Source organism: Pollicipes pollicipes, unplaced genomic scaffold, assembly GCF_011947565.3.
Source record: "Pollicipes pollicipes isolate AB1234 unplaced genomic scaffold, Ppol_2.1 Scaffold_7231;HRSCAF=8579_pilon_pilon_pilon, whole genome shotgun sequence".
Taxonomy (NCBI): Eukaryota; Metazoa; Arthropoda; class Thecostraca; order Pollicipedomorpha; family Pollicipedidae; genus Pollicipes; species Pollicipes pollicipes.
In genome coordinates this window covers 25,811,346-25,836,839 of record NW_023597034.1, presented here as the reverse complement: position 1 = coordinate 25,836,839, position 25,494 = coordinate 25,811,346, and the positions used below count along the sequence as shown (strand labels likewise).

The following is a 25,494-nucleotide window of genomic DNA, read 5'->3' as shown; positions in this document are numbered from 1 at the left end:
CGCGGGGGGCTCCCGCCCTAGACCTGTGATCCGCGTTTGATCTGCTGAAGCCAGTGATCCTGGGCGGGCCGGCTTGGGGGATTTCGGGATAGTTGGGCAGGGCCGCTGTACGGGGAATTATTGGGAGTCGCGCGCCGAGACATGGACTCACGCCGCTGCCTCCCATGTGCCGCTGCCGGCGTCTGTCAACCGCGGACCGGTGACGCGCCCGCTCATCAGCGGCTGCATCTTGACGGACGTCCATGACGAGTCGAATCGAAGTCACCCAGTCAGTCGCACGTGCCGTGGCGGCTGCTGATGCTAAGATGGACTTTGGTGCCGGGGTCAATCAAAACTGGTGTGTTTGCAGGGTGCATTATCCTCCAGCCTTCCGATGACCTGCTACCTCTGTCACTGATGGCATGAAGGGGACCGTGGCCGGTGGTCCGAGAGCCAGACCTCCTGACCGTGGCCGGTGGTCCGAGAGTCGAACCTCCTGACCGTGGCCAGTGGTCCGAGAGCCAGACCTCCTGGCCGTGGCCAGTGGTCCGAGTGTCAGACCTCCTGACCGTGGCCAGTGGTCCGAGAGTCAAACCTCCTGACCGTGGCCAGTGGTCCGAGAGTCAGACCTCCTGACCGTGGCCAGTGGTCCGAGAGTCAGACCTCCTGACCGTGGTCAGTGGTCCGAGAGTCAGACCTCCTGACCGTGGCCAGTGGCCCGTGAGTCAGGCCTCCTGACCGTGGTCGGTGGTCCGAGAGTCAGACCTCCTGACCGTGGCCAGTGGCCCGAGAGTCAGACCTCCTGACCGTAGCCAGTGGCCCGAGAGTCAGACCTCCTGACCGTGGCCAGTGGCCCGAGAGTCAGACCTCCTGACCGTGGCCAGTGGCCCGAGAGTCAGACCTCCTGAACATGGCCAGTGGCCCGAGAGTCAGACCTCCTGGCCGTGGCCAGTGGTCCGAGTGTCAGACCTCCTGACCGTGGCCAGTGGCCCGAGAGTCAGACCTCCTGACGTGTTATCACAAACAGCATGGCAGTTAATAAATCGGGCATTGTTACCAAGACAGGGGTGAATAGGGGCACTTCGGAAAAAATCTACGACCTAAATTCAGGTCTGTACGAGGCTGACAAGGGGCATCTTCAAAACACAGACGTAACGTCAATTCGGCACAACATTAAAACACAACATCTCCCAATCTCAGACCCTAGCTTAGTTCTGCGCAAGGCTACAAAGAACCACTTCTCATCCTCAGACCCTAAATCAATTCTGCACAAAGCTAAAAGGGACCATCTCTCAATCTCAGGCCCAACTTCAGTCCTGTTCAAGGCTAAAAGTACCAGCTCTCAGGATCAAGAGGCCAAACGGCAATATGCTGGAGCAATTAGAAAAAAAAACTGCTGTCCTCAGTGGCTTTCCGTACCCAGAGATCCTGCCTGGACACACGTGCCACCAGTGGAACAAATGGAACATCACCCACCCTCACGAGCCGCGCCGAGCCGCGGCTGCCGCGTGGCGTGAACAATGCCAACCGCGGTGCGTTTGTAAACACACCTTATGCCGGCGACCGGCGGGCCGGCACAGGTCGGCGGCGCCCGCAGGGGCCGGCGCAGCGCGCGCCGGGGGCGCTGCTGCTCAATCAGCACCCGTCCCGAGATGAACGGTCGGAGAAGCTGAGGGCCAGTCTGTCTTCTGCTAGACCCAGATTCAATCGGAGAGTGGACGCTTGAATCAACCACGTGTCGACTGGGCCGATGGCAAATTAATTGATTCATCTCCGCGTTGATGTGAGTCTGAGTCAGAGAGTCAACCGCAATGATTGCAATCATCGCTGAGTCGATCGAAATAGAGCTCTGAGTAAGCGCAGATCTTCTGAGTCGGACGGGTCTTAAATTGCAACAAGCAACTTGGCGTCAGTCAACACAAGCGCCTGTACAGCGGTGGGGTCCCGTCTGGAGCTAACGGCGGCCGAGGTCCGTCAGCCCACATCGGGGGCCCCGGGCCGGTCCGGGCGCCAGTCCGGCCCCGTCTGGAGCGGCGCCCCGGCCGCCGGATCTCGGCCGAGGGTCACTGGCGCGCGGCTGCCGATTTACGGCGCCGCCGCCGCTTTTACGATGGGCCGTGTAAGCGGAGACGCCGGAGCACGATTTATCGACGGAGCGCCGCCGGCCGACCGCCGACAACCGGTCAGCGGTGCTGCTGATTTAGCGGCGGCGACCCCGCGGCGGCGCCGACCGCCGTCTTCATTACGCGCGCGGGCGCGAGCCGGCGCGTGGTTATGTGTGGCGGTGGCGGCCGAGCGCGGTCCGGGGCGCGCGGCAGCGCAGCGCGGCGCGCCACCGCCCGCTGCGCCAGTCTCGCCGCGAGTTGCAACCGACCGGCGGGGCGGCCGCGGATGTCAGGTCGACGCCGCCCTGGGTCACCCGCTCCCGCCTGCTGTGCGACACCTCCGAGGTGACCGGGCGCGGTCGCTCTCCAGACCATCGGCCGCCGAAGGCAAGAGGCAGCACAAACACGCTCCTGACGCGCGACATGGGCGCCGCCCAAACATCAACACCGGCCAGCGGCTGCCGACGCCAACACGCCGCTGCGATTGTTGTGTGACAAAACAGTCGGCCCACCGCAGGGCAGACCGATCTTGTATGACGAAGACAGTCGGCCCACCGCAGGGCAGACCGATCTTGCATGACAAAACAGTCGGCCCACCGCTGGGTAGGCCGATCTTGTATGACAAAACAGCCGGCCCACCGCAGGGCAGACCGATCTTGGATGACAAAACAGTCGGCCCACCGCAGGGCAGACCGATCTTGTATGACAAAACAGTCGGCCCACCGCAGGCCAGACCGATCTTCGCCCGTGTACACGGCTCGGCGCGAATTCTCCGCCATCTCGCATCGGTGCCGTGCCTTCCTTGCCCAGTTCAGGGAACACGTGGCGCCATGGTGTGGCCATGGACCACGGGATCTCACCATGGGCGCTGATGTTGTACTTGGGGATGGTCGGTTGCCAAAAACGTTCCGCTGACAAAACGGCTCTTGCAACGTACGCTGTTCATGATCGTCTTCTTGGAAAGCACGCCAACGGAAAGATGAGACCAGTCGATTGCCAAACACGCCTAAGTACCATCGCGACTCATAGCTTAAATCAGAGTGTTCTTTTCATAGGACTAAATACTTTCATATCCCATGTTTACCAGCCGATAGTTCCAGAAGCCTCTTTATGTTGTTCGGGGAACGGTCATGCCCCACGGGCTCTGGGGATTTCTGACCGAATGCTCCTTGTAGTGCGGAGAATCTCTGCGAGACGATGGTCCCCGCGCCGGCAGGCAGTTGAGTTTCAGTCGAGACGAAGTGTAAGACTCGATCTCCTCAGCTGGGTTTCAGCTTCGATAGTATCGATAATCTAGTTTTAACATTTTTTAGCCTACAGGGCCTGTGGTGGTCGTCCTTTTCAAAACTGGAACAGGACACAGTGCACAGATCGCCCGTTTACAGTGTTTTCAACAGTCCCAATGCATTCTGCGGTCTACATTCGCCTTATTCCCCTTAAAAGCGCAAGCCTTCTGCTTCATGATCCACAGCAGTCCTTGACAGGGTAGCTCGTCGGTCACGTTTGGGAACGCCATGGTATGGTAGATATCCTTGACACCGTTTAGTTTGCCTCAGGGTCCACCTGAATTGTTCGCGGTTCATCGGTTTCATACATCGATACTGCGCGCAAGCTCTCACTGCGCAAGAACATAGAGTGAAATTTAGGACACATCAATTAGTGAAACTACCTTATGCATGTCACGATGGGACCAGGGGTGCAGGGGACCAGGACCAGGGGACCAGGGGTTCCTATTTAGTTATGGTGTGGTGTGGGGGAGGGGGCTTCAATCCGCTAACATGAGCTCAATTTTAGTCAGTTTTTTTTTGCTGTTCAGCCCCCACTCATTTTTAGAGACCACGCCCCTCAGTGAAACAAATATCTAAATTGTCCTATGGATGCACATATGTACAGTTGTGAACTAAAGACCCATTTTTCAATTTAGCAATGCATTGAAGCCTTGATGCGAGACATACAGATATCAGAAGCGAGACGATAGCGATTCTTTTCGGATCTAAGCCATGGTTGAGTAAGATCCAAGCACCTCGCGAACGCCTCGCAAGTGGACTGCCATCAGACTATTACTATGGTAAACACTGCCACAGCTCAATGCCAGAGTAAACAGCTTTAGCACACCTCTTCTGTTGATAGGAAGTCACACATCGATAGGAGCATGAGGAAGTGGCGATGTGGACAAACAACAACAGACAGGGCTATGGTTTCGTAGAATAGGTTGGGGGACGGGGGCTGAACGGGAAAAATACCAAAAGCTATCCAAAACGCACACGAGGCGGGTTTCTCTTCCGATGTGATCAACTTTCTCTACAAATTTGGGGTCGGGGTGGGTTGGGGCGGGGAGGAGTGTTGCTTGGAGCTGAACCCAACCGAAAAGGTAACTACACCGATAAAAGGAGCACCACGGGTTTTCCAGCCTCGAGAAAAGCTTCTTGTGATTGGCGATAGACACGCCGGTGCCGCCCTACTCTCCCCCCCCCCCCCTGCATGACGCTGCACCGTCACACCGGCGATTGTACCCCCGTCGTGCCTAATTCAGCGTGCCGTGGGCTACCGATCGTGCTAATATAGGGCGGTTAGCTGGCTTACATGCAGCATCGCATGAGGGTATAGTCTGTGTGCCGTCTGGGCGGCTGGAGGGCACCATGGCAAGCCTTATGGACCGTCTGTCTGGACGTTCCGATGCACCAGCTGATAACACTGGGGACGCCCAATAGATCAATCTGCAAAAAGGACTCGAATCGTCGCCAACGGCGAAAACGCGGTTTAAGGCCGGGCACAACTACCGACTTTCATGTGCAGAATGATTTATTACCATACCAGAGACGAGATGACCGAGAGTAAAGTTTAGCCAATCACCAATTTTGCTCCGCGAAAATGCACCGTGATTATCTCACCATTACATAAATGGGCTGAATGCAGTCTTCGCGTGCCGTATAACAGCCCTTAACTTCTTCGCCAAGTAGCACGCAACACAAACACTGTGACTCGACAGCATCGTATCCACACGCCAGTCAAAACAGCGCCGGTCACAGTACACAGCGCTGCATAAAAAGCCGGCGTTCGCAACTGAATATTGTTTGCCGTCGACAAAGTCATCGTTGTCGAACGACCTCACTGGAGTCACTCACCCGCCGGCCAGGCTGCGAGCATGACACCAGCAGGATCTCTCCGACCTCCACCGGCGCGCAGCATCTCAGCTCGTGCCTGCGTTCACCAATCGGACGACCCGTATAGGCTGTTCGGGCGGCGCACCGCAGGATACATTAGCCACAAGTACTTACCAGTGACCCATCTCCTGTGTGTGGGCGATACCAGTGGTACTCGCACATGGCTCAGTGCTCAGTGGCAGCGGTTCCGTCCGTGTTCAACAAGGCGCGTTGGTTTGTGTGGGAGCACTCACCAATGACGCAGCCCTCCGTGTCGGAGCGGGCCCAGCCGGCGCGCAGCAGATGAAGAGCGTGTGGTGCCGCGGCCGGAACACCTTCTCGTACCGGAACACACGCAGGCCTCTGACGAAAGAAGTGGCGGCATCCTGGTCATGGACGGCGGGAGACGAGGGGAAGGAAGGGACCATTGGTGTCTGGTGCACTGCTAACGCCTTAATTGATTAATGTCTTGCAGTGTTTGCAACACACACACACACACAGACACACACACACACACACACACACACACACACACACACACACACACACACACACACACACACACACACACACACACACACACACACACACACCCACACACACACACCACACACACACACACACACACACATGCACACACACACACACACATATATATATATATATATATAAATATAAATATATATGTATATATATATATATATTTATATGTATGTACATATATAATCTATATAAAAATATGTATGTGTACATATAATACGTACATTATGTATATTGACGGTAAGAAATTCAGCGTCCATGTCTGACATGGTTTGAGCGAATTCATTGGTTCGTGTCAAGGCGCAAATGGCACGCATTCCGGACGTCAGCGGTCGTCTTTGGTCACATGTGATGAGTTCTTTCGTCTCCTAGAAGCTTACTTTGCTTATGTTAGACATAGCTGGAAAAGGCTCGTATTTTCTAAAGTTACGAAAGCCTAACGCCTCGATGACTTATTGCACGGTTTATCGCTGCCACTCATCGAAACACGTACTATAAACAATCACGTCAATTAGTTATCAAGGCTATGAATCGGCCCATTTCCAACAAATTTGAATAAACAAGCAGGAGACCTTCGCAAGTGGAGCTCATGGGCGTCACTCGGTAAGCCTTTGCCTAATTAAACGATAATGAAGCGCGGCGTTAATCGGGGAAGCGGCTGTCCAGGCGTGCTCGTAAACATGGCGACTGGCACCACGATAGGTGCGTGCGTCACACCCTCCCGACGCCGGCCGTGATCAGGAGGGGCACGCCTCCGTGGAGAGCGGACCCTCACAAAGGCACGCGTCCGTAGAGAGCGGGCTCTCACAGTGGCAGGCCTCCGTGGAGAGCGGCCTCTCACAGCGGCACGCGTCTGTGGAGAGCGGACCCTCACGGCGCTATGCGCTGGGTTTTACTGAAATCAGTTTCCAAAGAGGTGCATTGGGCGCAACGACACATTGAAGCATCCACCTCCCAATGAAATAATATTCATGAAACTGACCTGTGCCGAAACTTGGATATCTTGGGTTTGTCGTGATCCTGGTACTCGATCGCCTTGTACTCACACACATGCGGCCTGGAAAATAAGATACAAATGTGAAAAACTTGACCCAGCCCGACTGGGTTTCTTAAGCCCTTTTGAGAGAAATATCGCAACATTCTCTTATGGCATCGCCGTCGAAATTGCTTATGATGAGACACATGTCCATGGCTAGATAATACTTTCTTTGCAAGACAATACATTGCCAAGTTATGTTCTCAGAAGAGGAATCAAACTTCAACCAAATGAGGTTAAGATGGTCTTCCACAGAGAGGAGGGGGAAATCACGTTTCCATCAAAGCACACTCTGTAACTTCGTCAGGAAACGACTGAAGCCATACATTTACAAAAGGGTAGTACATATCGTAATCAGCTGCGACCTTTTGACGCACAAATCGTGGTCAAATCAATGGATATGCGAAGAACGAGGATGGGTACCTTGTCCCATAAGATCTCCGGATCCACGGAGTCAATTGTGTCGGAGTGCACTGAAACTGACCACCGGAAACTAAACTCTCTTTGGATATGCGCAAGTTATGTTTTTTATAGGTAATTCAGGACAGAAAATGTGGGACGGAACAATTTTTGCGATGTGGTTTGTTTGCCTCCCCCACGTTGCTCACAAACGGTTGCTGTGTCAGCGACGGGTGCATGGGAATAAAATTTGGTTGCAAGTTTTAGCTCTAGGTAAACATTCCAATTTTTTGGTTTACATAGCCTGGAGATGCTGTAAATGCTCGAAACATACAGAAATAATACTGCCATGAAGCACAAGATGAACTAGGATGTAACACGGTTTTGAAACTTCAGTGGCAGGTTCAAATTGCTCAGACAGGGGTTATAAGCACAGACCATTAGGGCTTACTACCTCGCCGGTAACATACTACGATAAATAAACCAGTTTATAATGCCAGAAATGTGGTTAAGAGCATCGGCCTGTCTTTATATAGGGGGGGGGGGGGGGAGTGGCGCATGTGAAAATGCAATTTATTCTTGTTGATCAATCCGTTTGCCACTGAAGTCTACTGTCATAACATTTTTGTCGGTGTACAAAATCAGTTAATGGAATAGAACTCGTGACCCTCCTTCCTCCTTAACTTTGCTCACTCCGCTCATGTGATATTTTGCTTACATTACGCAAACCAGTGTTGTTGTAATGGGGAGATCATCGAAACAAACAGTACGAAACCTGGCAAAATCTTGATATCAGAACATTTTAATTCCCTCCATACAGCCACATGTCACCTCATTGGTGCTTGAATATCTCTAAAATACTGTCGTCACAGATGTGCGTGATGCCAGTAGCCTGAAAAGAAGAAAAGCGTAACCACTTTGCCCAACGGATGATTTACACATAACAAGCCGTCGCAGCTGCCCGGTCTGATTGCATGGTGTCGCCTCCGCGTATGCAATCACTTTTCCACACGATATGTTGTGTACGCATTTCATCACTGGCAGCTTTCCATGGCCACTGCAGTAGGATTACGTCATATCCAGACATCGCTTAGCCAGGCTTACGTGGCTAACCAGGAAACAAAGTTCTGCCGTATCATTCTTGGGTTTGCCCTCGTCGGTTCACATGCATCACACATCGCCTAACTCAGTCAAAACATCGGTCAAATATAGAAACAACCAAAGGCGGCACATTCACTGTCAGCAGTCCGTGATTCGTCCTAGACTGCCTCCCAAAACCCGTTCCTGGAGTTGCCTCGGAATGATACTAGCAGCTCAAATTTTGATGAGCCACGTCAGACCGATTTTAAGAAGACCTCTTCACGTTTATGGACACTGTTTCAGGCACTTTGAGTTGCAGTTGCTCCCCCTAAAAGGAAACACCATTGATAAAGCAAAATGATAAACAATTGGCAGAAACGTCATCTCACATGACTCAGTATAATCACATGACGGGTAAATTACCAGGCCAATGATGCGTTAAAAAACTCATGTCCATACAATTAACTTGAGCTCATTTGAGTTTAACGCTTGTGTCTCCCTTGTACTGTCACATTCAACCTAACTGAGCTGTGTTTGATACGGGCATGATATTTGTTCCATCGTAGAACTTCCAAGGCAAGCATTTCATGATGCGTGAATAAGAAGTTAAATGAAAAAGTGGGATAGAAGAGATTCAAAAACAAAAGCAAAGCGATTTAAAGTAGACAAAGAGAAAGGCGCATCAAAAAATTAAAAATGAATAAAAGTTGCCAAGGATACAATTCGAATAGGGATAAAGTCGAACGGCAAGAAGCCGATAGTTATAAAATTCGACAGGGTTCGAAATGTAATCGGAAAAGCAGCAGACAAAAGTACAAGAGAAATAAAAGCAGCATGGAAAAAGGAACAAAGAAAAACTCGATAGGTGCCAAAAACGCCAAGGAAGGAGCCCATACTGAAACATGATTCAAAGGCAACCGAGTCAAAAGGCGGTGGATGGGCGAGTCTTGCTTCAAAGGCGTAGCATAACCGTGCAATAAAAAACTTCGGAGAGTTACAAGCACTGTTTTCTGAACCGATTTTTCAAACATATCGCTCGACGCCCCTATATATTAAAGCGTACTCCTCTGCATGTGTGAAAGAACAGAGAAAAAAACAGGAAGCATGGACACGTATCGCATGGTATCGGAACAGATAATCGAGTACTGCATAAAAAACATGGCTTTACCGTTACATTACTATTCTACGAGCAGACTTGTGCCTGGTTCCCAGGATTTATTCTCGGGAACCGAACCCAAAAGAACCCAGGATCCAGTTCGGAATCAAATCAGCGTTTCACCAAAAGCCAAAACCAGCACTGTGTCGTGCTGAGAGAAGCAGGAGAATCGGGATCCAGCAAAAACCACACTTCGGCTTGGAATGTGCACAAGGATCCAGCAAAACCAATACCCGGCGTAGAATTATGCCGAGAGATCTAGCAAGTGATAAGATCCATCCCGGAACATGGCCAGGAATCAAGCAAGCACTCGGATGCAGGCAATAATTATTCCGAGGATCCAGCGAGGATTGAGATATAGCACAAAGCAAAAGGAATCCGCGTGAACCATGAACTTACCCGGAAGCATTGTTAACAACAATTGTGATTCGCACAGTGCACGTATATGTTGCTCTTTGCCCTTGTTCATATCACTGGTGAGTATGCCAGAATGGCATATGCGTGCGGGAAACATCCTGACTTGGTGTTTACGAATCAGCCAGTAAGAGAAAGGACCTTGGATATCGTGTTTTTTGAGCAAATCATTAGAACCAGAAACCAGGGTCAGGTATTTGTGAGGAAGCAATGGAAACCATGATCCAGGCCCTGGTTCTTGTGACAGAACTATGGGGGGCCAGAAACGATGGTCCGGTGTTTGCGAAGGGACCATTAGGAGCCAAAAAAATCATGTTTGTATCCCGGAAAAACCAGCTCGGACCACGAACCAGGGTGCAGTGTTTGTAAAACATCCAATGGGATTCAGGCATTAGGGGTTTATGAAAAAACAGCCGGAACCAGGATCCAAGATCTCCTCTTCAGGAGGGGAAGTGAAACCAGTAACCAACATTGGGAACCAGGCAGGTGTCGGTTCAGGACCGGGACTAACGAAAAGAGGATTGGTAACGGGCGCCGCCACCGTGCGCTACCTGCCCGTGGGCGCCTCTGTTGCTCGCAACCGTCCTGACCGATGACTAGAGAGAGCATTTTCAGGAGCGTGGGCACAGGCTAGCAGGGCGCTCATGGCGGATCAAGATCGGTCACCTGATAGCTTCAGTGCCCGTTGCGCATGGTTCGGTCGAAAAGTCCTGAGGGCTGGCGGCCGCCGGGAGCGTCTGCCGGGTGAGCGCGAGCGAACCCAGGTTAGAAGGCCCAGGGATGTGGGCTGGCGAACCCTGTTGGATCCGCGGACGCATCTAAGTGCGCCCGGGCGACATTCCCTGTCATGCTAGGCGGCATATCTCGGTGACGCTCCTGCCATAACTTTTAACTGCCTGCTTGTTTACTTTTATGCTAATCTGCTTTTCTGTAAGATGGCTTCTTACCCTTTGGATCGTTTTCCAGTTTCACTTTTGCCCTTTTTGACTAGATGCCTTTCTATTTTTTCGGTTCGAATTGAATTCTTTCCACTATTTACGTTTGACGTTTTTATTAGTCCTCTTTCCATTAGGCTATCTCCATTCGACTTTTTGTTCTGGAATCGCATTTCATACCATGCATGGCTGCTGTACATATATTACATTAGAAAGCAGCATATTGATAGGCTCACTGCTACCCTCAATTCTTAACTGGCTTCACCACCCAACTTAGTTCGCCTTCCCGTCTACAACAGCGGTAAGAGGCCTCTGATGCATTATCTGTGTTTCGAACACAGACGATCATCATTCAAACATCGGGCGTAATTTCTCGACAGCTTCCTGTTGTTGAATAGCTTGCTGACGTAGCGCCTGCTCCGACCGGCACCTAGATTTACGGCTGGTCTCAAATGAGTAACAAATCGGCCAAACCTTCCGCTGTCGTGCGAATGTTGCCGTTGGGCCATCCGTTCGAGCATTTGTCGAGCTTTCCTTTCGTGTAACTGGTCAGAGACAGCAGTCCGAGACAAAATGAACACGCGGCATTCAAAAACGAACATCGATGCAAATGTTTTGATCTTTTAAGACAAAGATCGTTGCCAGGACGACCTAGCGCCCATTTCATCACGCCTGCCGATCAAGACTCACGGCTCTAATCGCGACGACAGCGCCCTCTACAAAGTTTCAACATTCGCATTTGCACACCAGATGTCTGCACAAAAGTCCCCGTCAAAGACAGACCACGTGTGAGGCGACAGCCACGACGCTGACGAAATCTTTTAAGAGCATTGACACACTGACTCAGCGTTTCAGCGGTGTCAAGGGGTCACAGTGGTTACGCCAATTGTCCTGGAGGTCTGATGCATCTGATGATGTTGGTTTACATTCTCGCTACTTGGACCATGTGCTAACCAGCGACATAAGCCTGCTGGACCTATGGCTGCTGGAAGGGGATTGCGCTATTAGATGACATTAGAAAATTGTTTAAGTTCTGTCATAGAATGGTCGCAAGCAGGAGTATGGACGGTGAGAGGACCATAAACTCAGCTTTAGTGATAATTTGATATTAACCCTGTCGTAACGTTTGGAAATGATTTATTGATGATATTACAAGGCCACGAAGAACGCACAACTGACGTGCGGGGCACATTCGACAGGACAGCGCCGACGCGCTGTTCACAGTGACGTTATTAAAAAGGAATCATCAGCCTATCCGAACAAGCCCTAAGGACGAGCATTGTACACCGAGCCTCCAAGTCTCAAACGCTACATTTGTTAGTCCGCAGTGATGAGACAGGCAAACTGCGGCTGCATGCCTTGCGGCCCACCCTCCCACAGCCCTATCATCGGAGCGTGACGCGCGCGCGTTTACAGCTTCATCACGCCGCGCCACAGAGCGTAGCCCTGGCGTGCGGGCGCCACATGATCATGGTAAGCGCAGCCGGAAGAGCGGCCGGCCTGCAGAGTGGAGCGCAATGCCCGCGAATTGGCTGGTAATTGCCACCCACGCCCACGAACAAACGAGAATGCTCGTCGGCGCTCTGGCCAGCGGCACGCATGATAGTAAAAGCGGACGCATAAAACCGCAGACACTCAGGGCTGGGGTGACTCAATGCCATCCAACTGGCGGAACTCCGCCATATAAGCCGCATTCAGAAGCGCGCAGGGCTCTAAACCTAGCTGCATAACAGCGCGACGATGGCACAGGATTGGCGCTTGCCTGCAGCATGAACCACACCTGGCTCATTGCCATGGTGCATGGCCACGAAACTAGCTTGCCGGTTGGCTGCTACTCAAAACTGCTGCGACGTGAACAAAATTAAATCTCCATGTCCTTTTTCCATGTAGCATTCCTCACGGTTTATCGAAGAAGCCTGTCCCGAATTCCTGTTCTGCAGCCTGAGCTAACATTCCGGTCTTTGAACCTTCCATTCCATGATGTTCATCTCGTCTTGCTCCCATATGCCTTCCTTTACCCAGGCATCCTTTGTTTCTGTTCACCTTGTCTGAGTGCTCTGCCACTGGTCCGCTGCATGCGGCCGGCACTCCCCTTGGCGCCGCTCGCATTGCACACAGCCGCTTTTTGCGTCCCCCGATACTTCACTTGCTGCCGACCTGTTGTGTTCCAGTCCGAGGTACTGGAGGATAAGCCACTTCCCGTCTGGCCGTCGGCGGGTAACCAGTAAACCGCCGCCCGACCAGCCCAGCCGCTGTGATGCTCCCGACACACCCTGAGCTCCTGTCGTCACCTCTCTCAGATCTCCGACCGTCTGACCCATCCATCCAGGATTGTCACCACCCTCTCTCGGTTCCTCCGACCGTCTGACCATCCATCCAGGATTGTCACCACCATCTCTCAGTTCTCCGACCGTCTGACCCATCCATCCAGGAATTGTCACCACCCTCTCTCAGTTCTCCGACCGTGTGAATCATCCGTCCAGGATCGGTCACCACCCCATTTCGGCCACCCTCTTTTTCTGTGTGTCATTTCTCTGGCCTTCCTCAAAGCAAGGAGTTCGGGTAATCCATTAGATCATCTCTGTGGTTGATTTCGCCACAACGAATGAATGAATGAATGAATGAACGACAGCTGCCGGACGCCGGCACCATACGACACGTACGCGTTTCGTCGTCTTACTGACGACTGGGATGGTTGACCGGTGGCATTTTGAGGACGCGAAAATGTAGAGTTGCTTACCGTTTAGTAAAAGATGATGTATGGACGGGACAATGGCACAAAATGACAAATGAAAAAGTGTAAATGTAGACAATGAATCGGTGCAGACGGTGATGTGAGTCTAGCTGTGATTCTGGCTGCAGTTTCAACGACAACGTGATGTATTCGGTACCGTTTTTCAAAATGCCGCCCTTGCCAGCTTGCCCAGCGAATTCTGGCGCAACCGTGCGCCCACATAAACTCGTGCTGATCACATGAATTGACGACGGTATGTCGGCCGACACTTTGGGGAATTCGATTCACGTCTCCACGCACTCTGGCTGCTGAGATGCGGTATGCAACGTGAAAAACCAGACAAACTGACCAAATTCAGCTTGGCCGCTTCTGTACACATGACACGCGGCACGTGCCAACGCACGTCCGATTCCACGCGATGCCCCGTCGCCGAGAAGTGGCCCCAGTTTCGAACGGGTGCTTGTCGGCTCTCTCGTCGGTCACATTTTACGTCGCACGTGCAAAACCGATCTGCCTAAAACGGTTCATTCCGCCACCTGCCATCCAGGACCTCGGACGGCGGCGACTCACAATCTACCCGTGGAAAACTCCCCACTCGCGCAGCGCCCGCGCGTCGTGTCGAAGTTTCACTATTCAGTGACCCACCGTTCGGCCCGTGGACGACATTACGCAAAATGAGACAGGCATACAGACAGACAGACAGACGCACCCTACCAAATAATGTATAGATGACTCGCTACTATCTTTTCTACATGCATGAGAAAAAAACGCAAAACAGTTCGCAACGCCAATGTAAGTAAATAAAACATGTGGCTACTGAACGCATTGTGTTTGCAAACGGTTTCCGCTTGCTCCGCTGCACGAAGAGACAACATCGTGGTGTCAGGTAGTGCCCCACTGGTTACTTCACGTTGACTCGTATCTCAACAAAATGAAGTGGATCACAGCTGACGTTTGCAAACTTTTGACGCTCATTGGATTCCCTCAGACACATTGCCCGTACGACGGCGTTCCATCCAATTAGGATACGAATATATACCATCATTATGGTTTCCCTCTTGCATCGCTTCACAAGAATACGACATCGTTCACGAAGGCATGGAGCCGCCTTCAGCCACATAAAATTGATTATGACATTTTTTTTCGACGGTTTGCATTGCATAGCTTGTTCTCCAACATATGTCGAAAGTGTCTCCCACCAAAATGCCAAAACATGGTCCCCTGTCACACATTGACCGACAGTGGGGTGGCAGACGGACGTAAATTTCTTAGGTCGTCACGAAGGTTGACCCGTTGTGGCGTGCAAACTTCCCAGAAACCTGTACAACTGGTCAGTGCTAGGGGCATGCTGGAAAACACACACACATGGCACACATGGCGATGGCGCTTGCGAGGCCGCGTAACTGTGCGATGAAGTACAGTTCAGTTTCAGAGCGTGATGATACGCTATTAGTGCATCAAGCCAACTCCCCGACAGCTATCATGGTGCCCTGGCTCCCATCCGAGGCCGTTGTTAACAAATAAACTAACAACATTGGCTGTGACGCTTTCACATGATTGGTCATAGCTCGTCATCACAAGCTACCTGGAAAAATAAACCTGAAGAAACGGTTTTACATTATGTTTCTTCGATCGTATATTTTTGAGCTAGTTGTTTGTAGAAGTGGTGAAATGTATAACAAGTGGGAACATACCGTGACGACGATTCGTGTTACAATAACACTGGTAGCCGCTACATCTCCGGTTCCCTGATAAGGCACTGGGCTCAGGTCGTAGCCGGGAGGATAAATGCGTGTTGAACGGTTGAATCAGAGAGTTTTATGCTTCAGTTGTTACTGGTTTAATGAATCCGTTTTTTCCAAATGCATGTCGGTGGGCTGGTTTGGCTCTCGTCAGCCTCATGGCTGCCGTCAAGTTCCACAGCGTGGAGGTGGTGGGATTTCCCTGCCGGTTTCACGCCCAACCTGCTAGAAGAACGACAGGAAACAAACACTCACACATACACCCACCCACGCACCCCCACCCCACCACCCACACCCACCCACCCACACCCACACCCGCGCCCCCACACACACCCACCCCCACACGCGCCACACACAAACGCCACACACACACGCACACACATACACACACACACACACACACCCACACACACACACACACACACACACACACACACACACACACACACACACACACACACACACACACACACACACACACACACACACAACACACACACACACACACGTACACACACACCAGACAACGGACGGTATCGTCGCAGGTGATCTGCAACATTCATTTAAGTCATTTAAAGCAATGGTCTTCTGATGACGTGTAACAGTGGGTCAGCCGAGGCCAAACAACGTTTTACTGTCTCGACCTGAGCTGGCATATCCCCTCCTTGACATCTCTCTGGCTTAGATCACATCATGCCGTCATTTGGTACCATTTAAGGTCACCTAAAACCTTTCAATGACGTTCCATGGCTGTCATTCTGGATGCCCTTACACACAAGATATCGCGGTACGGCGATCATATCGCTGCACTGGCGAGGTCTACTGACATTATTAAGGACAGCTCTCAAGATGAGGTTAAGTGGTGTGACCTCGGCCTTGAAAGACTTGCACCAGCACCAGTGTTATTACCGAATCATTGGCTTAATATGACATTGACTTCTAGCGAATTTGCAGGGGTCACGCACACTAGTGACGGTACCATGGGATCACCATTGCAACTTTGGACTGCCGAGACAATAAGATGTGTACAGACAGCCAAGAAGTATCACGGAACTCTAGGTTTCCACAGTTGCTGCATCCGTTTAAACAGATGGTATAGGGCAGTGACCTGGTATATCATAGCATGCAACTGTCAGCAAGGTGCACCAAGGTTAAAACTAAAAAATCAAATCAAATCTGCCAGCGATCCTTGAATTAAGCCTTGCGTGACGCACCGTTCGGAAAATGCACCAATCTACGGAACGAAATGCACCACGTCCCCGGTCGTTACGTGCGCTGGCGATTTAGGTCCGCTTTTGAATGCAAAGGGAGAAGGCAGGAATTAAATGAAATCAGGCCAATGCCTGACCTCGTAGGCAACACCTTTTCAAAGGAGTCGTGCCGGGGGAGACGTTTTGTTCGAACTGAGGCATGGTCCTAAATGAATATATGTGACAAATAATCATGTGCACAGATGCAAATTCACAGTGCATAAATTGATGCACCACATGCGCTGTGCCGAACAGCAGTCCCAAAGTCTACAAGGTACAAACATCTCCAACGTCGCGCGGCCGCAGTAAAGCCGTGACTTCCCGACGGCACAAATGACAGCAGTCAACAAACACCCGAACGACAAAGGGATATCTTGGGCCCGAGCCAAGGACACGACGTCGGTATTCCGCTTGGTTTGGCGGTAGCGATGGCGGTCCGTGACCTCAGAGCACTAACTAATGACCCGTGGGCCGGGCTGCTCGCGTGCGATTTGTAGAGTGCAGCTGACTGACCTCAAAACAAAGGGTCATATTTTGTCGGCAGGCGCTTTTTGCCGCGCTTCGCGAGGACTTGCTGTGACAAACGTCGCCAGCTGGCTCAAGGTTACACAGTTAATACCGGATTAACCCCGAATAGCTCAGATGTGCGGCGAGCGTGGATGTGCCTTGCAGACTGGGGTTGTTGGGAGGGACATTATCATCTGCCGTGTCGAGGTACCTTCCGCAGGGGAAGTGAGGGCAATCATACACATTATCTCTGCCGTGTTGAGGCATCTTCCGCAGGAGGAAGTGAGGGCAATCATACACATTATCATCTACCGTGTCGGGTATCGTCCGCGGGGGAAGTAAGCGCAGTCATGCATCTTAAAGGGCATGTATCACATTTGAAGACATTGAAGCAAGCATCAGATATGGTGAAACAAGCTCACTTATAACTATTGGCACGCCTTTTAAGTGGAAAAGACTGCCCTAGACAGCACAATTCTCTGTCTAGTAAATATGCTCCTCAATGCGCATGGTTTGATAACGCCATCGTACCTTGCGCGACATTGATTGAGAGCCAATTGACGGTCGTTGTGTCTGTAGGGTCGCGCTCACGAATGCCAGATATGAACGCCTCGGCAATCATATTTTTCTTGGCCTTGATCGCCGCATGGCGTATGGAATGGCAGGAATTGAATGACGCTATCACGCTGTCATGAATGCCAAGGTAACTTTGAAATACTCTTCCCACCATACCTTTCCCCATTTTCGCGGGTGTGCGGCTCAGAAACTAGAGGGGCTCATGTCTGAATAATAGCAGAATTGCAAACAGCATCGAAAAGTCTTCAAAATGGCTATTTCAGTTCAAATCTTCGCAGAAATGTAGAACACGATCTTAAAGTAACCCAACATTACGGGCGCAATATGACATGCCAATTTTATCTTCATTCCAGTTGGTCTCGGCTTTCACGCGGTTTAAGGAATTAGTATTCCTGTTTACCCATTTGAGTAGATCATAACCCTATTTCTAATTGCTCCAATTATTTCCCAAGATTAGTAGACAAATCGCGATCCAATCACTCTCGAGACGGCTACCGTTTGATGCGTCTGACGACCGAGGAATGCCCCTCAGCCCGCTGATAGCCGAGGATACACCCCTGCGTCGCGTTCGGCTCACGTGCGCGGGAGGCCAGATCTCACGCCACGTCACGTCCCATCTGAACGGGTGCCGCGGCGGCGCCTCGGTCCACAGATGACGCGCCACCGGAGCTGAGCGCCAGCGAAGTCTCAGGGCCGTCAAGCGCCCCCAGTCACAGCGCCGAGTGTAACGGAAATGTGGCGTATCTGATGCTCCATTTATGAGGCTTGCGCTTGAGTTCGTGTGTGATGTTGGATTAAATACGACAGGCGGTTTGTTTTATGTTCTCAGGCCGCCTGAAGAAGGCCTCACCGACGGCACCAGATGACAGCAGAATCGGATCACTCCTGAAACTATGTGGTTGCTGAGGCAGAGCAATTAGGCAGGCAGGGGACCACCCGAAAACCTGGGGCATCCCCGCGTCTCACGTCCGAAAAAAACAAAGTGTTGTTTTGGCTTTACTTTCAATGCTCTCTTCACAGTGGGCATCAGCTTCATACTGTCTTGTTGAATGGCTAACTTCACATGGTCACTGTGCGTATTTACCGATTTACTTTTTTGAGTATGTGGTTGATCGACATGCAGAAGATAAAGCCTCTGCAATCGACTGCGATTAGCATTGTCTTTGTAAGTAAGACAGTGACAGCAGCCTTATTCCTCGGAGAAAAACCGGGAGAATGGAGATAAAGATTGGTTGATATTTCGTCAGCATACTTCATCGAAACAATGGCAGAAGAGCAGCAATAGCTTCTTCTATCGTTTCGATAAAGGCATGTTGCTGAAATATCAACCGATCTATATCTCAATTTTCCGGTTTTTTTCTCCGAGGAATAAGGCTATTAGTACTGCCTTATCTATGTGAATAATGTTCCTCGCAAATGCAATGAGCAGCCTAAGTGGTCTTTGTAAGTCATTGTAGAAGATAGTGGCACCGTAACGGGGAAAAAATTCAACCCCATAAACCCATATCATATGTGGCTTTACTTTTTAATCAATATGGCATCACACTTCCAAATGCTTTAGTGTGTACACTGCCGTGACTTAGTTGTCACGTGTGATGATATCAAGCTCATCGTCTTGATATATAACACCAAGCACGTTTATCTAAATTGATGTTGTTGTGGACGTAATGCTCTAAGTCTATCCCGGAATGCTACGGTAAGTGGCGCTTATTGGTGGGATATTAATGCAACCGTATTTCAAACGCCTATAGGTGACGGCTATGATGCATTCGTGCACGCGCTCATTGCCGATATCGTCTTACTCGAAATAAACCATGACGACATGACCCGAAGACTAATTTGCTTTGACCTCAGAACATGCAACGGTCTGAAATTTACCGTGTTCACACGGTGCCCAAAAATTGGTGGGCTGACTCTGACGACGACGAAACTGTTCATGGCATAAAACCGACAAACTTTAGGTGTGTAGGTGCTGAACCGGTCGCGTAACGGCCCTGTCCTCTGGGGCCTTCTGTGAGGCTCATCCCACAAATCAGGGAAGCTGTCAAACCTTATCAGTCGCACTGATCTAATTCCCCTCTCCTCGCCACCATCAAATAATAAGCAAGCCAAGAGGCCATCGATGCCCCGTCGCTCTTCATCACCGCATTAGGTTCGTTCTCAGACGTTTATGTCATTGATTCAGGCATGGAATGGGACCGGTTTTTGCTGAAGTTCCAGGGTCTTCGTAGCATTGGGGCGAACAAAATACGTGGACACTTCAGAGCCACCGAGACGAGCCGATGCCGGAGACACGCGTAGGTGACTCTGATACAAATACATTATCTGGAACATGTGGAGCTGGGACAATTCTTCAGTAGATGTATCCCGGTCATAAGACTGTCAAATCTTTCGGCCGTCATTCTAGACAATCATAGCTAGGCATCTGCCTGCTGTAATCATGCTTGGGGTATCTGCTTACCGCAGTTAACATGCTTGTGGCATTTCTTTGCTACAATTGTGCTACGTGTGGTATTTTGTGCCTATGTCTGAGCGATATGAAACATGCAAGTAAAGAAATCAAACCTATTGGAATTAAGTCTGTTAGATTGTAGGATTAATCTAAAAGTAACTCTTACTAATATTTACAAACATAGAAAACATCCTGCAGAGCGCCGCAGACTCACAGAGGTGCAAAAAAAAAATATTTCGCTGACACAATTCATGATGTAGGGATGGTGCACATAAAAATTATACCATACCATAAACCTATTAGGACAATGCCGCAATGCCAGGTTCACTGCCCGATTGTCTGAATCTCGATGAATTTTCTCTAAACCGTGTGCCCAGGGCCCGTAACCCTCACGTATGCACCCAGTGTCGACCCGCACCTCCCGAAGAGATTTGACCGAATCAAAGACGTGCGTCGACAAATTGCGCCGAAGACTTCGTCGAGAACATCCGTACCTCACACAACGGCAAAGAAACACCGTTGTCTTAACAGTGAATAGGTAGTCGGCACACAAATCAACCCTTCAGCGCGAGCCGTAGCTCTGGAGTAGCTTTGGCCACGGAGCTCTATATGCACCGGCCAAGTATGCTGCCGCGCTGAGGCATCATAAAAACGGTTATTAATTATTCCCGAGCTATGTAAATCAGCCCCGAAATAATCTGATGAAGATTTTGACACGCCATGTCACTACACGACAGGCAATCCTGCTCGCTATCATGACCCATCAACGTCATTAGGAGGCCGGCGGAAAAACTGGAGCGGTCGTCATAAAAAACACGTGACTCGCGCTGCTGCATGTCCGACCGCAGGCCGCCGGCACGGGGCGTTTCAACACAGTGGAGGTCCCCCGGGAATCCCAACCATTGCCAAGACTGTCCGTCTCCCGGCCTCAGTCATGTCGTGGCATCTTCGTCCGGCGGAAACGTGACGCAAGGCCACGCGACTAGTGGCGTCTGCTCGAGGCCGGATCTTGCTGGACGCTCGGGTCGCGGCACGGCCCGTACTTTTGCTGCGTCCTTGGGCGTGATGTCGTTGCAGGACATCTTGTGCGATGGATGGACCACGTGCTGCCGCAGCAGCGCCATGAGCATCGAGCTCGGCTGACTCCGTATCTGCCTACTCACACCGGGTTTTTTAAAAGAGGTTTTGCTCACGAGAAGCCGCTCAGCTGTTTGTTGGGTTCAGTGGTATCAACGCTCTCGGCAGACTAAGGCTTTGGAATTAAATTTGCTTTTCTTGGCAAACGCTATTGCCTCCTGAAGGAATTCGACGCCCACCCTGTTTTCATGGCATTCCCAACCCAGATCACTTAATCAAATGCTGCACCCCGAGAAACGAAGATATTTCTTTTGGGCGCACGTCTAAGTCACACCCAGGTCAACGTAATCCCCTCGGTTGGGCACCTCCCTTTATTGGTAAGATTTACGAGCCCCGCGTCTCTTTGTAAACGCAGGCGCCGTTTGGCCCCATCCACGGGCACAATGCGTACCGTACGGAAAGGCGCGGCACACGGGACGCGGAAGGCGCGCAGGGGCTAGCCAGGTGTGCTCAGTAGCCCACGTGAGGCCCCGGTCCCGTGATGACTCTCTCAGAAGCTAAGGCTGTCTCTGAGGCGGAATGCACGGGTGTGACGCCGGCAACGACCAGCACAGACCAACACGGAGAGGCGGCGGGCGGTCCGCCGCTGACTGTCGGCGCTGAGCTGCGCTGGGGGCGACAGACATGACCTCACTGCCCCGACCCCTCGAGCTGGCGCTCTCTCGCGCCGTCGGCCGCCCACCCACCGCCAAACCAAACCCTCCGCCCCAAAAAACCGCGCCGGCGGGGGCGGGCGGTGACGGAAGGCCACCGGAGCGGCGTCAGCGCGCCGCCAGATAGGCGGGCTCGGGAGCTGGCCACAGCCTGGACGGTGGCGTCCGATCGCGTGAGCGTCGTGACAGGGTGCAGCTTCACGGCACGTATTTGGAGGAGGTGCGGGCGGCATGTTAAATGGGGGGAACGTGCGAGGGCAGGACGGGAGGGGAAGAGGGGGGGGGGGGGTCGAAGAGCGCGGCTGGAAGCACCACACGGGGTAGAACTGTTTTGTTCCCAGACAGGAGAAAAGGGCAGTTCAGAAAATCGTGGCGTCACCAAAGAGCTGTTTAGGCTTATGGTAATTATGAACAGTGGGAACATGCATGCAATCAAGTGTCGAAAACTGTATACTCCAGTCGTTTGCGGAATTGTTAAACCTCAGGCCCGATAGACCGTCCCCCGCTGCTACGTCTCTCAACGTAGAGACACTGCAGCTCTCCACCGACGGGCCAGTTCACACAGTGGCTACATAGCTATCCGGAGTGGGATGCCATAGCGCGGCCGATGCCGCCTCCGGTCAGGCGGCGTGGACGGGATGGTGCCGACGAGACGCCACCTGCCCGGCACCGACCGGTACTGATGCAGAACCACCGCCCGGTGACCGGTACTGATGCAGAGCAACTGTTCCGCTGACTGGTACTGATGCAGAGTAACTGTACCGGTGATCGATGATGATGCAAAGCCGCTGTACCGGTGACCGGTGCAGATGCCGCGCTGCTGTACCGGTGACCGGTGCTGATGCAGAGTAACTGTGCCGGTGATCCGTGATGATGCAAAGGCGCTGTACCGGTGACCGGCGCCGATGCAGAGCAACTGTACCGGTGATCCGTGATGATGCAAAGGCGCTGTACCGGTGACCGATGCTGATGCAGAGCTTAGGTCCCGGTGACTCATGCTGGTGCAAAGCCGCTGTCCCGGTGACCGGTACTGATGCAGAACCACTGTCCCGGTGACCAGTGCTGATGGAAAGCCGCTGTCCACGTGACCGGTGCACATGCCGAGCTGCTGCACCGGTGACCGGTGCTGATGCAAAGCCGCTGTCCCGGTGACCGGTGCTGATGCAGAACCGCCGTACCGGTGACCGGTGCGGATGCACAGTCGCTGTACCGGTGACCGGTGCTGATGCCGAGTTGCTGTACCGGTGACCGGTGCGGTTGCAGAGCCGCTGTACCGGTAACCGGTGCTGATGCAGAACCGCTGTCCTGGTGACCGGTACTGATGCAAAGCCGCTGTCCCGGTAACTAGTGCTGATTCAAAGCCGCCATATCAGTGACCGGTACCGATGTAGAGCCGCTGTACCGGTGACCGGTGCTGATGCAGAGCCGCTGTAACGGTGACCGGTCACCACTGTGATCGCCAAGCTGGGAGTGTTTATAAACGAACCAGGTGTTCGGCACATCATTAAGTGCCAGTGATACTATCTGTCGCTTAATCTTTATTGAGATGTTTGGGCCACGTTACACAAGAAGAAAATGTGCCAGGCGGACGCGGTTATTCGCCATTCCACCAGCTACCTAACTGGATTTTACGTGTTAGCTTTACAAACACAAGCCGCCTCTACAATACAAGAACACTACCGGACAGAAAAAGACTTCGTCCCACTTTTCACTGGGTGTTTGGCTGCGCATCAGTGCTTGTGGCTGCCTTTTAGCGTGCCGGTCTGTCAACACCAGTTCAGCTCGCTCCGACGGGCTCCGGGCGACAGCAGGAATGCAAACAGGGCCGACCAATTCGGTCAAGTGCTTGGCGAACGACGGCTGGCTAGCAAATGGCTAAACTCACGCTGTAAGAGCGCATCGAATTATTTCAGAAACAACGCACGTCTCTCAGCTCTTCTACACAAAGTAAAAGAAGCGCAAAAGCGCAGGGAGCGCATAACACCACAATGCCCATTTGCGTGTTTTATTCCTCGAAGCTATATGACCTGTGCCGCGAGGCGGGCTCCGTTCTGACGTCAGGCGGGCGGATAACATCCACGCGCCACGAGCACTGACGCCGCACGGTAAAAAACGAACTCCTGTGCGCTGTAAATTGTCTTGTTTTGAAGATAAAGTTCCCAAGGCTGTGGACCACCATGGCACAATGCAATACACATCATTCACCGCTCCCGTGTCGCCGGAGGGACACGCAGGCCTCTCCGTTCACCGCGGGAACTGAAGCCTCCAGAGCGGTGGCGCCAGGACTGCGGCGGTTGATATTCATAAGGTCATGAGGTGTGACTTGGGAGCCGTGCCGTTGGTAAAGGTCACGGGGGTCATTAGACAAGGTCACGAGGATGACATTGAAGCCGCGTTGCTGGTAGAGGTCACGAGAGGTGACGTGGGAGCCGCGCCACTGCGTCGTTATACAGTGAACGGGGCACTAAAGGCCCTGCAGTTCATCCAGATCAGACTCGATGAAATTAGGGAGCGGAGAGGCCGATGAAGTCAGCTGAAGTGGCAGTGACGCGACGCGGCCGCCCCTGGACGCGTCGGCCTGCACAACATCGCAGAGCAGCTCTGTAATGCGGTCGCAATGTGTTGCCGCGGGAAGCGGTTTACCAGCGGACGGGCTGAAGGGTCAACTGTCAAGGCTTTTTACCAGTCTTCGTAACCCTATTTTCATGCGGTGGATTTCGTTGGAATTATATGCGGGGGTTGATTTGATACTCAGTGAGCTTTTAACATTTTCTGGGCCGATTTTGTGGTTCCAGGGATCAAACTAATTTGCGAGGTTGAACTTTTTGACGTATATATATATATATATATATATATATATATATATATATATATACATATTCTTATAGTCTTATACATTCTCATTTGGAGAAGTCAACGATAGCCCTAAACAAGCGTGCTAATGTATTCCGTCCTTAAACACTTTTGGCTCATGACAAAATATCTCAAACACGTTAACTTGTGGAAAACAAATTATCAGTTGTACACTAACAGCTATAACTGAATAGAAACGAAATGTCATACACATGCAAATCTATTCCAGTGCGGGCAGGGGAGAGGGAAATGTTTTCCTGAGCAGGGCTTATCAGTATATTCTGCTTACTTCGCCTGGACTTGGTTGAAATTACTGAACGCTTTAGGAAGTGCGATTGTTGTTAAAAACCAAACCGGCTTCAATATGTAAGTGGCAGACACAAGTATGCTCAGGAAGAAAACATTAAGCTCTTTACGTCAATGCTGCCCACGAGACAACGATGGAAAACCTCGTTCGTAAGACCAGAACAATTGCAAAACGGCCCGTTGCCTCGCTCATGGTGAATGTAGGGATGCTAAGCAATGGAGCCTTTTGATTAACAGTCCTTGTTTCCCGTCATAACACTTTGTGATAATGTAGCCATTAGCATTTTGTAATACTGTAGCCACATTAAATGTTAGCTAACACTCACGGTTTCCTAACATGACACTTTGCAATATTGTGGTTACATTAACTAATTATCATAATAGAATTCCACGCGCTTCCTGTTATGTTACCTGACTCCATTCCTGTTGCGTTTTATTAAACATACGCAAAATCTTGTTGGAATCATGGGCAGATATCGCAGCATAGAAACAATAAT

General features: G+C 51.4%; 1 pseudogene; it reads right to left on the bottom strand.

The window, feature by feature from the left end:
* Window positions 1-25,494, bottom strand: part of LOC119109894 (mitogen-activated protein kinase ERK-A-like) — a 56,135-nt pseudogene that overhangs the window by 23,957 nt on the left and 6,684 nt on the right.